The sequence below is a fragment of the Triplophysa rosa genome, linkage group LG7 (genome assembly GCF_024868665.1).
Source record: "Triplophysa rosa linkage group LG7, Trosa_1v2, whole genome shotgun sequence".
In the NCBI taxonomy this organism is placed as follows: domain Eukaryota; kingdom Metazoa; phylum Chordata; class Actinopteri; order Cypriniformes; family Nemacheilidae; genus Triplophysa; species Triplophysa rosa.
The window spans coordinates 6220019-6233566 of NC_079896.1; the positions used below are offsets into that span (position 1 = coordinate 6220019).

General features: G+C 39.2%; 1 protein-coding gene across 7 annotated transcripts in view; it reads left to right on the forward strand.

The window, feature by feature from the left end:
- Positions 1-13548, forward strand: part of foxp1b (forkhead box P1b) — a 163098-nt gene that overhangs the window by 106530 nt on the left and 43020 nt on the right. The window contains exon 1 of one of the 7 annotated variants that reach the window (XM_057337522.1): positions 8875-9179. The exons of the other annotated variants lie outside the window; for them this stretch is intronic. The gene's annotated coding sequence lies outside the window, so the exon portion shown is untranslated. Of the gene's footprint in view, positions 1-8874; positions 9180-13548 lie in introns of those variants that run through there. 7 annotated transcript variants of the gene reach the window in all.

Consider the following 13548-nt stretch of genomic DNA (forward strand, 5'->3'; position numbering starts at 1 on the left):
TTGATATTGTTTCTGGTTTACGTTAAGGCTGGAAATAAAAGACAATGTCAAGCTATTTCATAAATACTGTGCACTATACATAGTACTGCAGAGGTAGTATGTAATGTGCTCCACACACTGCCTATATCCTAATCTCTCCTTCCTTCAATACAATAATTCATAAGCACGTTATATTACTTAAGCACATTATATTAACCTTCTGTCTCATGTGATCAATCTATCATGAGATGCTGATCCCTATTATGTGTCTTTACTGTATAGAGGCGCCAAAAGCCAGCATCAGTTTGCCTTTCTTATTCTATACTGTTTTAATTCACTTTGTGGCTCTGTTTAATGACCAATTTAGCATCACCTAAGACTTTGAAGTTCTAAGTGTTTGTATGTAATTTGATTATTCAGTGCTTTGTCAATAACAAAAACACAATCGTTTTGTTCTTAATGTTAATTATCGGGTTGACCGGGAACACAGAGTACGGCGGTGGATGCATGAGAACATGTTATGTACCTGTTAAAACCAATGGGAGTGTCCTGGATGTGAGGAGGATATTAGAGGATGAAGGAATCACAGGACAAAGTGATTTTTATTTTGCATTTTTCTAATGCAGTATAAAATAAAAACCAACAATAAAAGTTTGTCAACTACCCATATATATATATATATATATATATATATATATATATACAACTGTGGAAAATTACACATTTTCATTTAATCTCAATTCTATATGTATTGTGTCCCTTCCACTCCAATTTCTACAAAATCAAACCTCAGCAGTGACAAAGTCATTTAACAGCTATGTGAAAGACTGGCAGCATGACAAGACACATGAAAACTATGAAAAAATTGAGGTTGTCACATAAAAAATAATTTTCAAACTTTTCCTAAATATATGTACAAATATTACTGTTGTTTTGCTTAAAAGTGAACATGAACTTGTTTTCTTTGCAGTATTTGAGGTCTGAAAAAATACAGAGCATCGTTTCTGTCCTTAATTCGACCTGTTTCTCCAGTTTTCATTTTCTGCAAATAAATGCAAATAAAAACAATATTTTTATTAGAAATTTGGTAGAAATACGGTTAGTAGTTCACGGAATAAAACAAAAATGATCATTTTACCTAAACACATACCTATAAATAGTAAGTTCAGAAAAACTGAAAGTCTTTGACATGGTCTGATGGGCTCTCTCTCACCAAAAAACAATCAAACATTAATTTACAGAATTTGTTTAGAACAGAATAAACCTTTATAATAAATAAATGAAATAAGCCAGAATCAAGTCACAATGTGCAAAATAAATGTGTTTAGGCAAAATGTCTGAAATGCAGGGGAACATAATTTTGAAAGCACAAGCCACAAATACTAAAATTAATTTTCCTTAAACATCACGTAACAATGCTGTGCCATACAATAGACCAGATCTCGCCTCAAAACTATTTTTTAAAACTAGACCTACTCAATAATAATTCATTATTTTTTTACAAACGGGAATACAGCACGTTCATTACCAATGAACTACCAATAAAGTTACTTTATTTACCGCATGTAAAGGAGGAATGCAATAAAGCATCTTACCATTTAAACAGTCAAAAAGTCCCTTTTACCTTTCCTGCACACTCTTTCTCCCTCCCCCGCTTGCTTTCAGTTCCAAAAGTCTGTGCTGTGCTTGCTATATATGGTGATTTTGGTTATTTTACTTTATTATTATTATTTTTTATCATGCAGCGCAAAGTTCAGTCAGTCAGGTAACAGACTACGTGCATTTAAAGAGAAGGTGTTAATTCATATTTAAATGCCCTAACATTCAGTAAGTGACAAATGTTTGGAAACTGTACACATTCATTTGCGAGTCATCTGCGGGTGCGTGCGGAACGTGCTGCTTCTCTATACCGGTCTCACAGCACAGAAGACGTGGATAGACGCGATCCTGTGCTGGGTCATAGACGGACCTCGCGCTCATATGCGCCTGGGGTTTCAGTACCCAACCCTAAAAATGACCCATTTCTTTACATCTTAAATAGCCGCAGTGCATGCCCATCTGCCACTGGCCATATAACCAAAATGACATGATCCCCATTGCATAACACCTCTGCGAAGATTCGACTGTGAGATTGGTAGTCGAATCAGGCCCCTCCAATCGAAGCATCGAATCGTCGATGATTCAGGGTCACCCCTAATATATATATATATATATATATATACAGTATATACACGTATGTCAACTGCCCATATATACAGTAAAGGCTTTTGGACTCCATCGTTTTTACGTAATTTTACCAGAAGAAAAAAAGTAAAACTTTAATTAATATGACACACACCACAGAACACCATAAACATCTGGTGTAGTGACAGCCGGGAGCAGAGGCTAAACACACTCGACTGCTCAAAAAAACGGCGAGTAAATCACCAACAAAATGACACTTGTAATTAAAAGAGTCCGCGCCACTTTACCACTTTACACCTACAGCGGAGGAAGCGAGTCAACAAGAGAAAGAAAGAGAGAGAGGACGATAGAGAGAGTGTAACTCCCTCCTTGCTAATTACGGTTATCACTGAAATGGTAGGGCTTGAGTCATTAGTTCCATGTGCATTTAATTAGAGGCAGTCTGAAATTGGATTTAACTTATTACTTTTTCATGGATCGCTTTCTTGTCATCACTTCAAATTGGATTGCAGCCCCAGGTAACTAATTATGCCCGCCACAGGATCAGGAGTGGAGAAATAGGTAATTAGGAACAACACTCGCAGACCTTCCTTGATAGTCCAACCTCTCCACAGAATGAGGGAAAATGAAAAAAGACCCCAAAAATTTGTGAGGATTATTTGTAGCAATGCTGTGAAAGCAGGTGTGGTTAACTGTGCGTTGCCGCAAGGCCTGATGGGAAGGGAGTTGCCACCTATGGAGGATTACAGCTGGGTTGGCAATGTTATTCTGACATGATTTTTGCTGTTGCCGTTATGCCCGTACCAGGCACGTTTGCGGTTTAGTTGATTGTTGCAAAGTGTAAATGTCATTCCTATCCTCTCGTACCCTGTGAACCTTTGCCGTAAAAAGCCGCCTGAGCGTAAACTTTTGCAGTTTGCGCTTGAGTTGTCGGGGAGATGCTGGGAAACAAGCACGCGTCAGTGGGCGGCTTAAAAAGAGAAGCCGTTTGTTTCTTTAGACAGTGTTGATGCTTGTTGGGATCAGCTGGTGTGTTCGCTTATTTTTGGTGGAAGCGACGTGGTGCTTTCCAAACACGTGCTAGTCATCTGGAAGAGCAGTAAATGAAAGTAAATGATAGAGAGGCTTCTGCTTTGTTATTAGTGGTGTATGTAGGGAGAACATACAAATATAGGGATGAGAAAATCAGAAATCAAAAATCAAAAATCACAACTTTTTTTTCTTCTGCAGAACACAAAGGAAGTTATTATGAAAACGTCGGTAAGCAAACAACATTGGCTTCCATTGTATGGACACAAAACCACAGAGACATATTTTAGAATATCTTCTTTTGTGTTTCTCATAAGAATCATTTTTATTTCGGGGTAAACTATCCATTTAATTTGGGCCTACAAGAAACCTCCCGAAACACTATAGCAACCACCAAAAATAACAGAAACAACCTCTCCAAAAACCTTAGCAAACATATAGCAACACCTGTGTAACCGCCTCAACACCCTAGCCTTGCGGTGACAACGTTTGCACAGACAAGCGCATCTCACATTCGTAAGATGTTCAAATTTGGTTTTAACAACCTCTGATTGCAGGATTCTTTTTACAACTTTGAGGTTGTTTGCTAAATATTCTCTTTGAACGAACGGTAAGCAGAAACATTTGTTTTTTCAATCACTGATTATGAATCATAAAAAAATAAAATTTGCCAAAAATGGTAAATGTCACAGGAAATAATCAGTGGAGCTGTTTTGCAGAAGCTTTCTCTTCATCTCTGTTTCTTTTCATCTTTCTTACATCGTATGCAGTCACTCGGAGGGCAAGTTGAGGTCAAGCCATAATGTCCTCCCATTTCAACAGACGATGAAGACGACGCACCCACCCCCCTTTCCTCCACACAAACACACACTTCATTGAGTGTTACATGACACAGTACAGAAATCAAGCTTTGCCTTTTTTCTTTTTCTGAACTACCGTTTTTTTTGGTGGAGACCCATGGCATTGTCCTGACACATGTATACCACAGTGCAACAATCTGTAACTCATTAACTGTAGGGTGTGCTGGGGCTCGCTGGAGCTCGGCCAGCGCTTCTAGGCTCTCTTTTAGACAAACCCAGCACTGCTCAGAGCACAGCCCAGCCAAGAGCTGTGTGACGGGGGCTGTGGTATCTCTGTCACCCCCCACCCAGCTCCGGAGGTGACAATGAGGCTTTCTGCTGGCTTGTCTGGCGGGCATCCCAAACCGGAAGTCCGGCGGCTACGATAGTGTTAGCGTGGAGGGGACACAATGGTGCGCTTGTTGTTGGGGGCGACTTTTTTGGGTTCCTCTGCAAAACAGAATTTGTATTAAAAAAATGATAAAAAAAGTGTATTCAAGTTCATCTAAAAAGAACTACGTGGCTCTGTTAAACTCGTCTTTTTCCGTTCTGTGGGACATTCAAGAACCCTCAACATATTTCTCATTCCTCCATCCTCAGCCATAGCCACGAACTGTTGAAACGTTTGTTTTTTCTAGTCATATTGTAAGAATGCATTGTGCGTAATGTGTATATGAGAAACAGGTTTGGATGATGCTGTCGTGATGAGGTCATCACACTTTTTTCCAGACCGTCTGTCCCAGCCAGTGAGTAACGTCCAACCATCAGGTCGGTGTCGCATCGACTCCGAGCGCTGGCCCTTAAAGCGACAGTGCCGTTTTCAAGACCTTTTTATTTCAGTCACGTTTCTTCTCTCCCCCCTCGTGTCTCCTCCCCTTTCTCCCCTCATCCCCCAAATCTTCTCGACCGCTTTCTTCCACCCAGATGTGAGGTCCTAGCGCAGATGCATTCGTCCAGCGGGGAGTTTATGGATTGATGTGTATAGACCGTTATTTCAGACTCAAAACTCATATGAGATGTTTGGTGAAGTCTCTTGTGTGAAGCCACATCTGACGGCCTGTGGGTTTACTGGAGAACTGACAGTTGTCAGCGGTTAGCATGATATGCTTGGGACAGAGGAATATTGGCCGCTGCGATCAGCACGCGTGCGTACGTTTAACTGTTTTTAGTAGTTTAACTGTTTAAACAGCGTCTCTCTTTCCCTATCTGTCTGTGTCACTCACTTCGTCTGCTTTTTGAACTAAAGGAATAAAATGGACATTAAGAGTAGACAAAACACACATGGTGTTGGTTTATATTTATTAAAGATGTTAAAGTCATACCCTGCTGTGGCCTGGTGCAGCTTTGGTTGGAAAGGACGACTTAGTTTGGTAAAGCAAAATTGTTCAATGATGTTCAGTTGCGTTTTAAGTTTTATCTCTCACTCTGCTGTGGTATTTGATATTTAAAGGATTAATATATCTCATATTTTATTGTATTATTAATGCAGATTGGCATTCATTTAGTTAATATTATATATTCGTTTAGAATTAAAATCTTATTATAGTTTATTACCGCTGATCTCATTTTTATTCGATTAAATGCAGTTATAATTCAAATTAAAAATTAAAAATATTAAATGAAAGAAGAACCAAAAATCTTTTAAAGACACCCTGTAGTGAAAATCTAGTTTTTAATGTTTTTGATGTTTATGTTGTGTTTTTAATATGTTTTGGGACAAACCATGTACTAATTTATCATTTTAAACCACTGCTGAGCATTTTCTCTAAAACGTAAGTTTCTCAAAGACAGATTAAAAGATGCCGTTTTAAACTGGCCCGGTTTGTGATGTCATAAATCACGACTAATCGTATGCAACGTTTTTGTGTACCTAAATAAACACACTCTTGTATAATTTTCAGAACAATTATACATTATATTTATATATTATTTTATATATATGTAAAAATATACAGTATATATAATATACAAATATACACACACATATTATATAAACAAAAACTTTTGTTTTGCATACGATTAGTCACGATTAATGACAGCCTTGTTTAATATATAACATTTTTTACAGTTCAGGACATTTCAGTTTAACCAGTTTAAAAATAGTATTATGTTTTTCTCTTTTCTCGGTTTGAAATGTTTTGATGACGCCTCCAAAAATAGGGACTGACTCAAAAAGCACACACTCTGAATCAATCACAATAGCATATAAAGAAAACAACATTTCCCCACCCACTTCATTTATGTCGCACACCACCTACAAAAGAACTCAAAGCACTAGGAGAAATACTTGTACCGTTTTAGCACAGGATAAATCAAACAAGATCTACCCCATGTTTAGGAGCTTTGTGAATCATAGCACAATTTGCTAAATCGCATATAATTGTTTCGCTGTTTGATGTCGCCTGTAGTAATTTCATGTTCCTATGCCAAATATCATCATCGCACACGTACAGTACTGAAACTTTTGCTTTTGCTGTAATCGTCCCAGGTCAGAAATGACTGTTTGTTCTCAGCTCTTTCATTAATAGATGTGACATTCAAGTGTGTGTGTGTGTGTGTGTGTGTGTGTGTTTGGTCCTTCAAATGAAGGTTGTTACCCATAGCACCAGCTGTTTGCTGTTAACAATCACACCTGCTCTGATAAAACCTGTTTAAGTAAACAGCCGATTACATTAAGTCACAGGATGGCATTACAAATGAGCTTATTTAGACCCGTGCTAAGGTCTCAGAGTCTTGGAACAAAGACACAAAGGATGTCATCGTCACACTTGTAGTACTGTAAGTCATTGTGTGTAGTGTCGCTGATTCTGCAATGACTCTTCAGGTATTATATGACTGTGCAATTTGTCATTGCACCCGTGTGCTAAACCCAACCGGGTTACCAGCAAACGCTTATCTGGGATCAACCCAATGTCACCGTGACAGTAATACAGGGAACCGCAGAGTCGATCTGAGATGGAACGGGCGATTGTTTGTGTGTCAGTCACGAAAAAGAGTCAACCTGTGCTTTCCAATTATCTGTAACAAGACGTAAATGAATGGTGTTGGTTCTGTGACTCAGAAAGTGATGGAGTGAATAAACAGCGAGATCTATTAGACTACTTGGATAGAAAGAGTATGGGTAATTATGGTGTGCAGGCCTGAACACAGCAGAGAGAGAGAGAGAGAGAGAGAGAGAGAGAGAGAGAGAGGAGGCTTGAACTGTATGTCTGCTAAATTTATCATGAGCCCTTTGGGAACACTGAAATGAGAACAGTGGCCTATTACTGCTAAGAAGGTGTTTTATTGAGAATATGCCGACATTCTGCCCAGGGGAGCAGGCATGGGAGAGGGGGTACGGCCAAGTGTGTGTGTGCGCGTGTGTTCATATGAGCGGCTACATACGTGATGTGTGCGAACATGCAGGACTGCTTGCCTTTTTGCCCTTGTTCAAGTCTGAGCGCAAGTATGTTTGTGTGTGTGTGTCAGGGAAACAATAAATGAGTCTTTCCTATATTTAATTATTCACTAAGCTACAGCTTGTATAGAAATGGACACTTTACTCACCTAAACCTTTTAATTCTGTAATTAATCATTGTTGGTTTCTGGTGGACTACAAAAACATTTTTTGCACAGAAAATAGTATAGTTATTTCGTTGTACTAAATGTGATATCCTTTTGGACATGTGCTGTGAAAAAATAGAATGGTTGGTGGTTTTTTAAAACAGAACTTTAATACGTTAATCGTGGTATTACTGTCATTCAATTATAGTTCCACCACAGCACTTTTATTTTATTCATTAATCTAGTTTTTCTCTAAAATGTTATTTTTAAAACAATTTATTTTCAATATAAACTATACATTTAAAATTTTTATTTTCCTAAATAAAATCACTGCAATTATGTAATATGGTGGTAATGGAATGCAGATTTGTTTTGATTGCATCAATTTCCATCATATTTCATTTGATCCTTTTTTATTTGTAATGTAAATGCAAATGTAAAGCTGCTTTATAAACTGTTTTTTCCTATAAAACTGTAAAAAAATATATATCATATTTACGTGGCTTTGATTTTACATATTGTCTAATGTGTTAGTATGTGTTAATATGTTAAGTGTTAAGATTTCACCTCTGTTTTGGTATGTGTAATACAAAGTGTGCCAGTAGGGGGCGAACCCAGTTTTCTATGTTTGCCCTCTTTTTAAAAATGAAAGAGTGTGAGAAGGTGATGATGTTTTAATCACTTGCTAGCTCTGAGCACTTATGATCTAACCGTTTACAGCAGAATTAAAGCCCTGGTGTGTTATTTTATGTTGTGGAAATTAAAGTTGGATTGGAGTTTAACCCACGCATAGAGTCTGTAAAAAAGAAACCGAACAGTATTCACTTTTTAAGTTTAAACCTAATTTTAAATTGACATTTCTGCTTCCTGTGAAGGTAACTGTACATTTTGTCCATTATAATGAAATATATTAGTCTCTTTTGCGTGATCATTTTTGTTTGTTTGTTTGTTCTTTCTTTCAATTAAAATGGTAAGGCAAGCTTTTTGTTGTTACCATAAACAGCTCCACTTTAAAAGAACAATAACAACTTTCAGGACCTCTGTGTTTTTCTTTCTGCGTGTACTTATCTGTTGTTTAATTAAAGGGTTTCTTCAGGCACAAGCACGGACAAAAGCTTTTCTAGGGTCACAGGGTTAACAGGCATCAACTGCGCCGCTTTTTTCTTTTTGTTTTGTTTAGCTCCTTTTTGTTCTCTCTCCCTCTTTTTTTCCACGGGGTCCCACACAATAGCATTGCTTCACTTGCCCCCAAACACACACACGCACACGCACGGCCCGCGGCGGCCCCTGCCGCTGCTTGTGTCCCCATTTGAATTGATTATGTTTAGAGGGCTGCTTGTGATTGGTGGAGAAAGGGCGTGGTTGATTGGATAGTTTTGTATCTTGTCAGCTAGGGAGCAACCTCGCGCGTGCAATCTGTCCACATCCCCGGGAAAAAGGCTCGAGACGCGGTAGCACGCGCACACGCTCGCTGTAAACGCCTCTCTCTCCCTCTCGCTCTCTCTCTCCCTCGCGCTCCGCTCCGACTGTCTTCTCGTCTTCCGCGAGTCTCCAAACGGCCCAGATTCATTCTGTTTACCCTGCCAGCCAAATGGAGTTTGTCAGGTTTGTCAATTTGATTGATTCTGTAATTTTTCCGCTTTTGATGCTGCTGTAAAAAAGTTTTACAATGTAATTTGTCCTGAGGAGAATGTAGCGCGTGCTGTTTGTGTTAGTTTATATCAGTGTTGTCGGATAGGAAGGCGTAAACACTGATGCGACAACAAGTTAGTGTTTAGATGATCTCTTTTTACTGAACTTAAACGAGGCTTTTTATTTAATGTTGTTTTGTGGTGTGTTGTGTTGTTGTCAGTTGTGGTTTTGATATGTTTTTGAATGAAGACTTTTCTTGCTGTTTATCATGAGCGTTGTTTATGCTTTATTGTCTTTGTTTTAAGGATGCCTTGAACTTTTTTGTCGTCTTATTTATTTAGATTTTTTGGGAAAGGGGTGTTTAGATTGCACGTGCTGATCTTATTCTTTTTGCTTCTATGGTGTGGTGTTTTATTTTTGCATATTTATTTTTGATTACATTGTTTGTAAAATGGCAAACTGTCTAATAACCACTCATATAGTTTTTAGCAGTTTGTTTGTTTTTGTGTGTGTTTACTGTTTATGGCACTCTTCCGCTTCACTGTTTGCAGGAACACACTTCAATTTGACACTTGTGTCGTGGGCCCTCATATTCGTGTGTGTATGCGCGTGCGTGCGAGTGAGTGCGTGTGCACGAGTGTGACTGTGCACACTAGGAGTGTGAATATTAAAAACGTTTCTGAATCATACACACATATGATGGTGTACTTTTTGAACTTTATTCCTTTTTTCTGCTTTAATTTAAGACGTGCTGTTTAATTTAAAGTAAATGTTCTGTCTAATATTAATGAAGATATGCAATAATTAAGATGCACATATTCTCAGTGATTGTTATTGTCTATGATGGCATAATTTTGAATGTGAACTAAGAGACTTATTGATCAGGGGGTGGGGGGGTTAGTAAAGATTGCAGGAAAGGAGGGGAGAAAGGTAAAGACTAGAATGTTGAGGCTAAACACAGAGGCTTGCGGAGGGTAATGCCGCACAGCTGTGACCACCGGGCCCCCTTCTTTTGTAGAGAGAGTGGGGTGAGAGCTGATTGGTCTGACAGTTTGTAATCAGAGTTGATTTATTGTTCATTAGTAGTGCATTAGGGTCCGCTCTGGCTGGGGCCGAAATGCATTTACGTTGTGCCCCGACAGGCCACGAGCCTGCCAACACCTGTCATTTAACCGCTCGACTTTAGTAGTGGCGTATTAGTGGCGAGAGAATGTGAATACTTGCACGCGTGAGAATAATCACGCTTGTTAGTGTGAGATTTGTTACTTAAAGAAAAGTCTGCACAAGTGTTTGTATTTTGGATAGATTGTTCCCATAGGAAAGTTTTTGGTCATCGAAATGGAGATGGTGGTGGGGGGTTATCTGGTTAATCGTTTTAGTGACCTACTTCACAGACCTCTTGCTCTATGCAGTAAGAATTGAAAATATTTTGACGATGACACAACATTGCCAGCTGTTCTTTTCTGTTGTATTTTACGCTGTTCTCCAGAAGAGGAGAGATATAAAAAAGTTTAGCTTTCTTGGATTTTCCCCTTTTTCTTAAGATGTATTTTGTCTTCTTTTCAACTACTATATTTGCAAGCACACCAGGTGAGCGTTCTTTCAAGAAGGTGCAGCGCTGTGACGAATTGCTCCGAAAGACAATTTTATATGCAGCAAAAAAATACTTGGAGCTTCCGCTTCTCACACATCTGTGGTGTCAACACTGCGTAAACTTTCGAAGCTAATTTAAAAGCAGAACAGGGTAAATTTAGAGGCAGTGTTTGTGTCAAAAGGCTGATTTTCATTGCTTTAATTTGTCAGAATACCTAAAGATTGTCTTTGAGCAAAACCTTGCTATCTAATGATTTTTATTTTAGGATTTAAACCTATTTAATCAAACTATACACAAAGACAAACATTTCTCTTATTAGCTGATTTGCTAACGATATCACCACACTAATATAAATCGACCTTGATGAACATGTGGCGTACAAAGACAAACAGCATGACACAACCGATCAAAACGCGTCGCAATTTACTGAAGCCGTCATGGAAACACGGTTTAGCGTTGTCGTCGTTCGCCGTGACACAGAATGGGGACCTCTCCCATGCGAGGATGTGACGACCATTGTCTCGGGTAAATTCTCAATTTGAGGGGGATTTGTGTGACTGTGATCTTAATTAAATCTCCACCGACTCCAATAACGCATCTGAAGGCATGCGAGACGTTGCGTAACCTCGCTGAGCTGGTAAACCATATATCATATCAGCAGGATGTGTAGAGAGAGGGAGCGAGAGAGGAAAGGGCGTTAGGGTGGATTGGAAAGGTGTGAAGTGGTCAAAGGCGGTTTCGTTGACATCATTGTTTTTGGTGGCACATGTCAGCCATGTTGGCATGATTTTGTGAATGTGTCTCACTGTGAATGTGTGTGTGAAAAAGTGAGGGAACCTTCGCAAGGGTCAACCGGGGTTGCTTTGAGGTGAGAAAGGATTGCTGCCTTCAACACGGGTTGGAATGACTGTATTCTTGAGATGAGCGCACATGAACGCCACCACATTGACGTTTTGAATCGAGGGAATTCAATCCCAGGTTTTGTGAGTTGTATTGTGGTGGTATAATTTGTATTGATTTAATGGTCATAAATGTTGACTTTGAGAATTTAATTTTGAATGCATTCGTTATACTGTTAATGAAGAATAGCAAAAAAGCTTAAAACACTAATGAATAAATAGTATGCATTTCACATCAGCATGAAAATAAAAAAGATATTTAGATGTAAATATAAAATATTTTGCACCTAGTGCACATGGTTTGCTTTTAATTTTGTACTAGTGCTAAAAGCATCTTTTTTTAGGAAGTGAAAGAAAAAAGAAGAAATGCCCACGTCAATTTTATTCTGACCAACGTCATGTGAACGCACATGAATGTTATAATTGCACCTTCCCAGGGGACTTGAAGACAGTACCTGCACATCAGAAAATACATGCCCTTACTCAAGAAAATAAAATTGCAGTCTATTCACAACTCACTCAATGGGTTTTTGTGCTTCATCCATACATTTTGTGTGTGTGCATGAATCCCAGCAAACAGTCAAATACATATCGAGGCATGATACATACCTGTGACCGCGTAATGCATCCGTAAGACACCCATCCAGCTTATTTGCATAAGGGTGTATGCCTTCGAGCAGCAGCGCAGGGCTGATGGTGTTACCCAGCGTCAGGGCACCTGCAGCGGGGCCGAGTCTGAGTCAGTGTGGGAAAGGCAGCACTGTACCGTGCTCCGTTGTTAATGCTAACATGAACCTCATGCTCTCCTTCGCAGATGCTTGTTTGTTTAAAGGTGAACCGGGCCAGCTCTGCTCTGAGAACTTGTTTGTTTGTGGTTAAGAAGTTAATTAAAATGCAATCTGGATTTTTGTTTTTACAGTTGCCCTGAATGGGCCGATCCCCCGGCAGAATCTGGTCGGTAAATTGGCAGAAAATGTGTCTATGATTATCCTGTTTATGTGAACTGTAAACGGCAATGAGGCAGCCAGAGCGGGGAAGAGGGTGTTGTGTTGTGCATCGCTCAGCAATGGCTGGAGAGCCTGAGATATCTTCACTTAGTGTCCGTTTATAAGCATAATTCGTAAATATTAGACGACAAGATCTATTTATTGGGATTGCAAGATTAAAATTTAAGGGAACCTTTTAACTCAAGTCCTCCTTTGTGATTTTTGATTGATTTGTTTTTGCATTTCAGTACACAATTTCAACCGAACGAAAATTTGAACGCAAACCGAGTTCAACTAAAATCGTGCATTCAGATTGCGTGGGTGACTAATTACGGCACTCGTGCAGCGTGAAATCCTCATTTCCACGTCACACCATGCGGAGCGAGAGTACGGACATTACTATTCCCTATATCTGCGGACAATGTAAACCAAGAGGCTTCAAACAGACGAAATCTCTGATTTCTCAAGGGCTTGTTATTTTGTACTTCACAATTCTATTTGATGTCTGACAAAACAAGATGACACCGGGGGAGCAGGCATTAAAAATTGATTCTCCTTTTTTCCTGCCCTCTTCCTTTCTTTCTTTCTTTCTTTCTTTCTTTCTTTCTTTCTTTCTTTCTTTCTTTCTTTCTTTTCCTTTGCAACCTGTTTTCCGTGCGGTCGGTCCGATGTACGAGATGCTGATTGAAGTTGCCCCCCATAAGTCTTCACGCTTCATCTTAATTGGCCATTTCTCTCTCTCTCTCTCTCTCTCTCTCTCTCTCTCTCTCTCTCTCTCTCTCTCTCTCTCTCTCTCTCTCTCTCTCTCTCTCTCTCTCTCTCTCTCTCTCTCTCTCTCTCTCTCTCTCTCTCTCTCGCTCTCC